The sequence below is a fragment of the Pinus tabuliformis genome, chromosome 2_2 (genome assembly GCF_031772625.1).
Source record: "Pinus tabuliformis cultivar Carrire ecotype Pingquan chromosome 2_2, CPIR1, whole genome shotgun sequence".
In the NCBI taxonomy this organism is placed as follows: Eukaryota; Viridiplantae; Streptophyta; class Pinopsida; order Pinales; family Pinaceae; genus Pinus; species Pinus tabuliformis.
The window spans coordinates 1,041,663,493-1,041,674,371 of NC_142300.1; positions in this window are offsets into that span (position 1 = coordinate 1,041,663,493).

Consider the following 10,879-nt stretch of genomic DNA (forward strand, 5'->3'; position numbering starts at 1 on the left):
TGTCTTCCCCTCCTTTATCTGCTTCACTATATTCTGTGCCTGAGTATCAGTCTCAACACTTTCCTTGAGCTTATTTTGCATCTCTTCCAACATCTGAATTTGACCCCTACTCCTAGCTGCCCAGTCTTCCCCTTCCAATGCTGCAAGTTGTCCCTTCCTACTATGGGCATCTGCTACTGCATTGTGTCTTCCCGGTCTATATTCAATAGTCATGTCGAACTCTGCCAAGAAGTCCTGCCAACGAGCTTTCTTTACAGAAAGCTTCAATTGTGATGAAAAATAACTTGCTGCAATGTTGTCTGTCTTGACAAAAAACGACTTCCCAATCAGGTAATGCTTCCACACATGAAGACAATGAATGATCGCAGTCATCTCCTTCTCATGAACTGGATACCTCCGTTATCTATCCTGCAACTTTCGACTCTCATACGCCACCAGATGTCCATCCTACATAAGAACCCCTCCTATGGCAAAATCTGAAGCTGCATCTGTGTGTACCTCAAATGGTCGCTCGAAGTTCGGCAACTTCAGTGTCGGTGATGTAACCATCCTCTTCTTCAAATCATCAAATGCCAACTGACATTTGTCTGTACAACTCCATCTCTTGTCTTTCTTCAACAGGTCTGTCAGTGATGATGTTACCTTGGAGTACCCCTCTACAAACTTCCGTTGGTAGTTGGTCATGCCCAAAAACACCCTCATCTCATGGACATTCTTCGGTTTAACCCAATCTTTGATCGCCTTCACTCTGCTCGGCTCCATCCGTATGTACCCTTGACCCACTATATGTCCAAGGAACAGAATCTCGATCTGAGTGAACACGCACTTAGACTTCTTCAAGTACAACTGATTTGCCTTCAGTGCCTCGAAAACCATCGCCAAGTGCTTCTTATGATCCTCCATGTTTTCATTGTACACCACTATATCGTCCAAGTATACTACTACGAACGAATCTAAGTATGGTCGTAGAACATCATTCATCTAAGTGCAAAACGTAGCAAGAGCATTGCACAACCCGAATGGCATAACAAGGAATTCAAAACTACCATACCTCATTACTATCGTAGTCTTCTTCTCATCTCCTTTAGCTATCTGCACCTGATAATATCCATGCTTCAAGTCCAGCTTGGAAAACACTCGGGCTTTCGCAAGCTTGTCAAAGCAATCAACAGCCAATGGCAAAGGATACTTGTTCCTTACCGTCTGCTTGTTCAGTGCACGGTAATCACAGCACATCCGTAGCTCATTCGAATCCTTCTTCCGCTGGAACAATACTGGAGCACCACAGGGGGACCTTGAAGGTCTGATGAAACTTGCATCAGTTAACTCCTTCAACTGCCATTTCAACTCCTCCAACTCAAGTCCTGACAATCGATAAGGTGCTTTAGTTGGAGGTTGCTTCCCTGGCTCAAGCTCAATGCTATGGTCCACTGCACGCCTTGGTGGAAGCTTCTTTGGTAGCTCATCATGCATCAAATCTGCATATTTGGCCAATATTTCAAAAATCTCAGCTGGAACAGGCGTCCCCACTCCATCATCTTCGACTCCCTTGAACATCACCGCATATGTCTCCATATCTGACTCCTTCATATCTTTCTCCAAACTTAGTGCATAAACATGTTGCACCTTGACTTCCCGCCTTTGCCTATGAGTGGGCAAAGTCCAAGTTTGTGACTATCCAAATAGCACCACCTCATCACAGAAGGGGACAACAATTGCCTTGTTACCCTTCAAGAAATATTGCCCCAATATCATATCAAAGTCATTCATCTCCATCACAGTGAAGTCCAACTCACCCTTCCAGTCTTTTATCTGCACAGGCACTTTGTGTGCCAAACCCACCACTTTAGCTCTAGAGTTCACTGCCTTGGCTTCCACATTCGATGGGAAGATCATCAGTCCAACCTCATTTTCCAACCGTGTCGTCATGAAGTTATCATTGGCCCCTGTGTCCACCAGAGCTTGAATGGTCTTGCCATGAACCATCAAGTCCACGAAACCCAGACTGTTAATCTACGAATTCTCCATAACTTTTCCCTGCGTACATGTATGTTCTCTGAAAGTACCTTTGATACCATCTATCACGCCCCCAATGTTGGGTTGTGTTATATTCTTTCCACGTAGTTAACAAGGGGCTTGAAGGGCACCCGTAACCCCACTTTATGGGGTCTAGGGCAGCGCCCCAGAAAATTTTGGTTTTGGACCCTATGTTAGGTTGGGCGGACCCACCTATGGTTTTGTGCATGATTTTTTGCACATGTTTTTTGGACGCGATGGTTTTCAGTCCATGGTATTGGATGCGATGGTTTTCGGTCCATGGTATTGGATGCTTCGGCATGTATAAATATGTATTATAATATTGAAAGGAAAATAATGAAAAATCAAGCTGGTAGTCCCAGTTTTTGGATCCAAGGGAAAATATATATGTATATGTGTTTTATGTGTTCTGCTCTCGCATTATTTATTTTCTGTGTTTTAGAATTCGTATGCAGGTAATTTCTGTACGGGGTTAAAACCTACATTTGGTATCAGAGCAGATTTGGCTTCAAGGGGATGCCTTTGTTGCTGAGGGGTTTCGCTCGGGCCTGTGGTAGACCCTGTTTAGTGGGAGATCTGTGAGATCGATTCTAGTGGTGAAAGAAGATGGTGAGCAGTGGAAAGATAGAGATCGAGAAATTTAATGGTCAGAGTTTTGAGTTGTGGAAACTCAAGATGGAGGATCTGTTGGTGGATAAAGATCAGTGGATCATGGTAGATCCAGGTACTAAACCAACGGGAGTGTCCGATGAAGAATGGAAGAAGTTGGATCGGAAGGCAAAGAGCACAATACGATTGTGTGTCTCAGATTCAGTATTGTTGAATGTATCAGGGGAAGCTATGGTGAAGGCTTTGTGGGACAAGTTAGGGACTTTGTACCAATCTAAGTCTCTGGCGAATAAACTGTTCCTATGGAAAAAGCTGCATAACCTGAGGATGAAAGATGGAGACTTGGTGACAAAGCATCTGAACGCTTTTAATACAGTGGTAAGTCAGTTAGCATCTGTTGATATTAAAATTTTAGATGAAGATAAGTGCATCAATTTGTTGTGTTCTCTACCAGATTCGTGGGATAGTCTAGTTATTGCAATAGGTAGCAATGAAACTGCCTTGCAGTTTGATGAAATAGTCTCAGCCTTGCTGACGGAGATGATGAGACGGAAAAATATGGAGAGCGAAAATGGTGATGCCTTGTCTGTACGAGGACGGTCCTAGAACAGAAACAAAAATAAGTCATCGAGTGGGAGATCTAAATCTAGAGGGAGATCTAAATCTCTAGGAAAACTTGTAAAGGTGGTGTGTTGGAAATGCAGAAAGGAAGGCCACTTCAAAAGGGACTGTAAATCTAAAGCTCCTGACAAAGGAAAGGGATCTGATGAGACTCCTTCTGCAGAGGCAAAAACCACCTTAGATGAAGGTGGGGATGTGTACTTGGCTTCTTCAAGCACACATGTAGATCATGAGGCATGGTTGGTTGACTCAGGTGCATCCTTTCACTTCACTCCCCATAGAGAGTGGTTCTGTGAGTATGAGAAATATGATGGTGGTGATGTCTTCTTGGGGGGTGACAGGAAGGCTAGAATCATTGGTCGTGGAAAATTAAAGTTGAAGCTGGAAGGTGGAAGGGTTAGAACACTTCCGAGTGTTCTACATATTCCTGCATTAGCCATAAATCTGATTTTTGTTAGTAAGTTGGATGATGTAGGTGTAAAAATAGTGTTCGAGAAGGATACCTGCAAGATGGTTCGAGGAGCACTGGTATTGATGCGGGGAGTTCGAGTTGGAACTCTGTACAAGCTGCAAGGTAGCACTATTGTTGATAGCTGCAATAGTTTCGTGGGTCCTGAAAGTGGAGCAGAAAATCTAGTGGCCTCTAGAGAAAAGACCATGTTGTGGCATCAAAGGCTTGGACATATTGGAGATAAAGACCTTTGAATACTTCATGGTAAAGGTATGGTAGAAGGTATGAGTAATAGCTCTCTGGATTTTGATTTCTATGAAAATTGTGTATACGGGAAGCAGAATCGGGTGAGTTTCCCCTCTGGTAGTAAGAGGGCGAAACAGATATTAGAACTTGTGCACAGTGATGTGTTTGGACCTGTGAAGGTTCCATCATTGGGTAAGTCTGTGTACTATGTATCATTTATAGACGACTTCTAAAGGAATACATGGATATATTTCGTTAAGAAGAAATCTGAAGTCGTTGACAGGTTTAAAGAATTTAAAGCTCCGGTGGAAAACCAGATAGAGAAGAAGATAAAGGTTCTGTGGACAGGTAACGGTGGAGAGTTTTGCAATAAGGAATTTGAAGAATTCTGCAAGAAGTGTGGTATAGCATGACAGAAGACTACTCCATATACACCTCAGCAAAATGGAGTTGCAAAAAGAATGAACAAGACATTGATGGAAAGGGCAAGAAATATGCTTAGTGGTGCCGAGTTAGGATAGGAATTCTGGGCAAAGGAGGTGGATACTGCATGTTACCTGGTCAACAGGTCACCTTCATTGGTGTTGGAGGATAAGACTCCACAATAGGTATGGACTGGTAAGAAACCCTCTCTTTCACATATGAGGGTATTTGGATGTGATGCATATGTACATGTTCCAAAGGAGAAACGACCCAAGTTGGATAGCAAATCTGAAAAATGCATCTTTATTGGGTATAATGATGGTTTAAAGGGTTATAAGCTTTGGAACCCAGTAACAAGGAAGGTTGTGTACAGCCGAGATGTGGTGTTCAAAGAGGTGAAAGATGTTATTAAACATGAATTCCAACCAAAGGAACCTGAGAAGATAGAGTTTGAGCTAAAGGAGGAAGAACCAGACTCTACAACAGAGGAGGAATCAGCATATGAAGAGCCACAAACTCTGGCTGTGAGAAGATCAGTTCAAGAAAGAAGGCAGCCAGAAAGGTACAGTCCATCTACTTTCTGTTCAAATTTTTCTTTGTTTGTTACTGATGATGATCTCAGAACTGTGAAGGAAGCAGTGGCTTCAGAGGATGGAAAACTTTGGAAAGAGGCCATGGTTGATGAAATGGCATCTTTGCACAAAAATGAGGCTTGGGATCTGGTGGAGTTGCCGGCTGGAAGGAAACCCATTGGCAACAAATGGGTGTTCAAAAAGAAGACAAATGCAGAAGGAAAAGTGGAGTGGAGAAATACAAAGCTCGGTTGGTAGCAAAAGGTTATTCCCAGGTGCCGGGAATTGATTTTGGTGATATTTTTTCTTCTGTTGCCAAGGTAATTTTTATTAGATTACTTTTATCTGTTGCTGCTGCTTTTTATTTTGAGGTAGAACAGATGGATGTGAAGACAACATTTCTTCATGGGGATCTGGAAGAGGAGATATACATGAAGCAACCTGAAGACTTTGCGGTGAAGGGTAAGAAAGAACTGGTATGTAAGTTAAAGAAGTCTCTATATAGGTTAAAACAATCACCAAGGATGTGGTATCAGATTTGATACATTTATTCGGGGACTTGGCTTCACCAGAAGCAAAGCAGATCATTGGATATATTTTAAATTAATTGGTGACCATGTTATTTATCTGGTCTTGTATGTGGATGATATGTTGCTGGTTGGAAATGACAAAGAAATTATCCAGGATTTGAAGACCCAATTGTCCTCCAAATTCGACATGAAAGATCTTGGTGCTGCAAACTATATTTTGGGCGTGGAAATTAAAAGAGATCGGGCAAAGAGGAAGCTCTGGTTAAACTAGAGGAAGTATGTCGAGACAATATTGCAGAGGTTTAATATGCATGATAGTAAACCAGTGAAGGTTCCTATTCCTATAGGTGTGAGGTTATCTGCTGAAAAATATCCCAAGACAAAAGAAGAGGAAGAGGACATGTCCCGTGTTCCATATGCAAGTGCAGTTGGTAGCCTGATGTATGCAATGGTCTGTACTAGACTAGACATTGCACATGCAGTGGGAGTATTGAGCAGGTTTATGTCAAAACCAGGAAAGGAGCATTGGACAAAAGTGAAGCGGGTTTTCAGGTATTTGCGTGGCACTAGTGATTATGGTCTGTTCTACCAAGGAAGACCAGGATTAGACAGAGTGTTGGATATTCATGGCTTTGTTGATGCAGACTGGGTTGGAGATCTGGATGAGAGAAGATCTACAAGTGGGTATGTGTTTAACCTATTTGGAGGTGCAGTTAGTTGGATGAGTAAGAAACCATTTGTAGTGGCACTATCAACTACAGAGGCAGAATACATGGTAGCCACTCATGCAAGCAAGGAATCAGTTTGGTTGCAGAGATTGTGTTCAAGTATGGGGTTAGTACAGGGAGCTATAAGGATAGACTGTGACAACCAAAGTGCAATTTTCTTGGCAAAGAATCCTGCATATCATTCAAAGACTAAGCACATTGATGTTCAATATCACTTTGTGAGGAATATGATAGAAGACAAAAAGGTGTTGCTGGTAAAGGTGGACACTTTGAAGAATACTGCAGATGCATTGATAAAATCTGTGAGCTCTGAGAAGTTCTCTTGGTGTAGAAAGACAATGGGCATTTCAGGGCTGGAAAAATGACTAAGCTCTCTTGTGGCCCCCTGTGGAAAGAAAACAACAAGTGGGAGAATGTTAGGATGTGTTATATTCTTTCCACATAGTTAACAAGGGGTTTGAAGGGCACCCGTAACCCCACTTTATGGGGTCCAAGGCAGCGCCCTGGAAAATTTTGGTTTTGGACCCTATGTTAGGTTGGGCAGACCCACCTATGGTTTTGTGCATGATTTTTTGCACATGGTTTTTGGACGTGATGGTTTTTGGTCCATGGTATTGGATGCGATGGTTTTCGGTCCATGCTATTAGATGCTTCGGCATGTATAAATATGTATTATAACATTGAAAGGAAAATAATGAAAAATCAAGCTGGTAGTCCCGGTTTTGGGATCCAGGGAAAATCTCTATGCATATGTGTTTTATGTGTTCTGCTCTCACATTATTTATTTTGTGTGTTTTAGAATTCGTATGCAGGTAATTTCTGTACGGGGTTAAAACCTACACCCAATTCTTTTTTCGTTAATTGGAAACCGTGCAGCACTGCCTAAGTAGCTAACATGTTCCATGCTTAAGTTACTATGAGAACTACGCCTAACATTCATCATCTTTCATTAACAATATTAATATGTGGAATCCACTAACATTATAACATCATCATAAACATTCATGAGACAACAGAGAGTACACCATTCATATGCAATAATAATATTTTATTATATATATATGAGAATTTACAAATGACCGGGAGCAAAACTCCACCGGCGTTTTACCCGTGTCAGGCGCCCACCTCGTGCACGCCCTGCACAGTGGTCACACCCACACTTCACCGTTTCAACCAACCGAACTCCTTGAATGAGTTGGGCGGGCGTGCCTTCGTGCGACCCTCCACCCGAAATCTCACCCGAGTCGTTCACCAACCGGTGGGGGGGCGTCTTCGTGCAGCCCTCCACCCGCACATACAACAAACGGGCGAGTGCCTTCGTGCAGCCCTCCACCCATGTGCACAACCGAACGACAGGTGAGCGCCTTCGTGCAACCCTCCACCCATGTGCACAACTGAACGACGGGCGGGCACCTTCCTGCACCCTCCACCCGTGCCACAACTGACCATCAAACTCGTGCCAAAGCTCTGTGTAGCCCTGCGTGGCGAGCAGGCGCATAACCTATGCCTTGTTGCAACTCCGATACACCTCCTTCACACCTTTGCTTGAAGAGCTATGTCTGAATGTGTTTTTTTCCAAGTCTCACCCTCCATATATATATGATGGGTAGTGGGGGTCATGCCACCCGGCTGACCCTCCATTCTACCTCTAATCGACCTGCCTTCATTGCAAAAATCATCATATATGTTGGTCGGCCTGCCCATCATACGGGACCGCCCCACCACATCTCGCCCGATTTCACCAACTCGTGCAATCGGCCCACGGGTGGCTCATCCAATTGGCCTGCGTATAAACAAGGCAACCAACCTCACCCACATACATGTCTCGCCCATTGGTCGCTCTGCTGCCTCGCACGCTACTTTGGTCGATCGGTGGGCGCGCCTAGGCGACTCGCCAGCCGCAGGGAATTACACCTCCCCTCTTCCCTCCCTCGGTCCTCCCTCTTCCCTTCCCCTCCTTCTCCTCCCTCCCCGACCGCTCCCCTCTCCCCCCCGCTCTGCTTTCCCCTTTTGACCCCTCCCCTCTCCCCTCCGCCTACCTCCCCGACCTTTCCCCTCTCCCCCCTCGCCATTCCCCTTCCCAACACTTCCCCTCTCCCCTCACCCCTGCCCACCCTTCGCCCTCCCTTCTCCGCTCCCCCTCCTTCCCCCCACTTCCTGACCCCCACACACCCCCTTCCCCTCCCCACCCATGCCCCCAGCTAGTGGCCAAGAAGCTGCAAGCCGATTGGCGAGGGCCCCCAACCAGCAGCCAAGAGGCTGCAGGATGATTCCGGGAGGGGGGTGAGGAAGGTGGGAGAAGAGTCGGGGGGGAGGGAGGGGGGCAAGGGAGTGGGTGGGGGGTGAGGGAGGGGGTGGAGAGGAGAGGGGAGGGTAAGAGGAGGGGGGTGAGGCAGGGTACGGTGGCGGATGCACCCCCCTTCCCTCCCCACCCGAGCCCCCAGCCAGCAGCCAAGAGGCTACAAGCTGATTGGGGAGGGCCCCCAACCAGTGGCCAAGAGGCTAAGACCGATTCCGGGTGGGGAGTGAGGGAAGGGGAGGAGGAGTCGGGGGGGATGGAGTGGGAGGGGAGGGTCGAGAGTGGGAAGGGCAGAGGGGTGAGGGAGGGTGGTGGACGGGGTAGGGTTAATTTTTTTTTTATTGTTCTTTTTTAATATATATATATATATATATATATATATATATATATATATTAATTTTTTTAATTGTTTTGATTTTTTTTATTTAATTTTTATTTATTTAATTTTATTTTTTTGGTAATTATTTAACATTTTTTTAAATGATGTTTTTATTTTTAACTTAAAGATTGTTTTTTCATATATATATATATATATATATATATATTTTTATATTTTTTGTTTTATTTATTTATTTTTTATTTAAAATTTTCATATTTACAAGTTAATTCTGTTTTTTATTTTTATTTTTATGGTTATTTTTTGTTATATATATATATATATATATATATATATATATATTGAAATTTAATTTATTTTTTGTCATGAATCGTCCCCGTGCTGCCCTTGGTTGGGCCTCAGGTGGCCGGGGAAATTTATTTATTTTTTTCAAGTTTTTAATTTTTTTTAATGTTGTATTTTATTTTTGTAATTTATTTATTTTTATTTTTATTTTACTCTTTTTTATTTCTTTGTTTTTGAAAATTTACATGGTATGGTTAATTTTTTTTACATTTTATAGTTTTTTTTTTTTTTTATATGTCATTACTATATATTTTTTATATTTGATTTTTTTTTGTCATGTTTTATTACTTGTTATTATTTATTACTTTTATTTTTTTTCAATATTTCAATTTTTGTTTTCTTATGTGTCTCTTATATATATATTTTGTAGGGTCCGTGTTGATACTTATCTAGCAACCCAATCCCATTATGTGCAATTTGATAGTTGATTTTAAATTTTTCATTATAATGAATCGAGTCTGCCCCACAATGTGTTAATTTCATGGTTGGTCTTTAAGTTTTCATCACAATGGGTTGAGCTCACCTACACTATGTGTCAATTTGATAGTTGATTAAAAAAAAAATTCAATGTATCAAGTTGTCTTAGGCTAAGATTTCAAAATCATTATACATTTAGCATTTAAAAAAAGTACTCTTGGTATAATAACTCTAATAACTCTTTCATTCAGGTGTTCATGCTTAAAGTTTTTTGAGTCATAAAATTTTTCCATAATGTCATGCTTGAAATATTTTGAAAATTTAAGATTGTTTTGTAGTCATAATCTTTGGTTTTAATTCCATGGTTGAAAAATTGTCAAGATTTTAATGTTTTTCTAAGTTGTGATATTTTATCTTTAATGTTATGGTTGAAAACAATTATAAATATTTTTCTTAGCACCATGCTTGAAAATTGTTGGAATTTTAAGGTTTTTCAAAGAAGTGATATTTTAAATTTAATGTCATGCTTAAAAATCGTTGGAATTTTAAGGCTTTTCAAAGATGTGATATTTTATCGTTAATGTCATGCTTGAAAATCATTGGAAATTTAAAGTTTTTCAGAGTCACGATATTTTGTTTTTAACGTCATTATTAAAAAATGTTGAAAATGTATTTTGGAAAAAAAAAGAAAAAAAAAAGAAAAAAAAGAAAAGAAAAGAAAAGAAAAAAAAAAAAAAAAAAAAAAAGAAAAAAGAAAAAGAAAAAGAAAAAGAAAAAACAACATTATTTCAGCATCAACACTTTTCGATTTCAAGGTGTTTTTTGCACCAAACAAAATGTCTTTTATTGTTTTTCACTATTATTTTTAAAAAATATTGAAAAATTACTCTATATATATATATATTTGCACCAAACAAAATGTCTTTTATTGTTTTTCACTATTATTTTTAAAAAATATTGAAAAATTACTCTCTCTCTATATATATATATATATATATATATATATATCGTGATGCATTTTTTTTAATTTTTGGGTTGTTTTTTCAAGATTTTTTGGCTCGAGTACCCGTTTTGAGGTAATAGTTCTCATTTGATCGGTAACTATGTTATAGGAAGTTGTTGAGTACTACAAAAAATCCCAAAATAAATCTTTGAATGTCAACACTTTCTTTTTTATAAGTGAAAATTATGTTTTTAATACATAATTTCTTAATACATTCAATTAATAATGACTAGTTCTCAACATTCTTCCTCTTTAATGTTG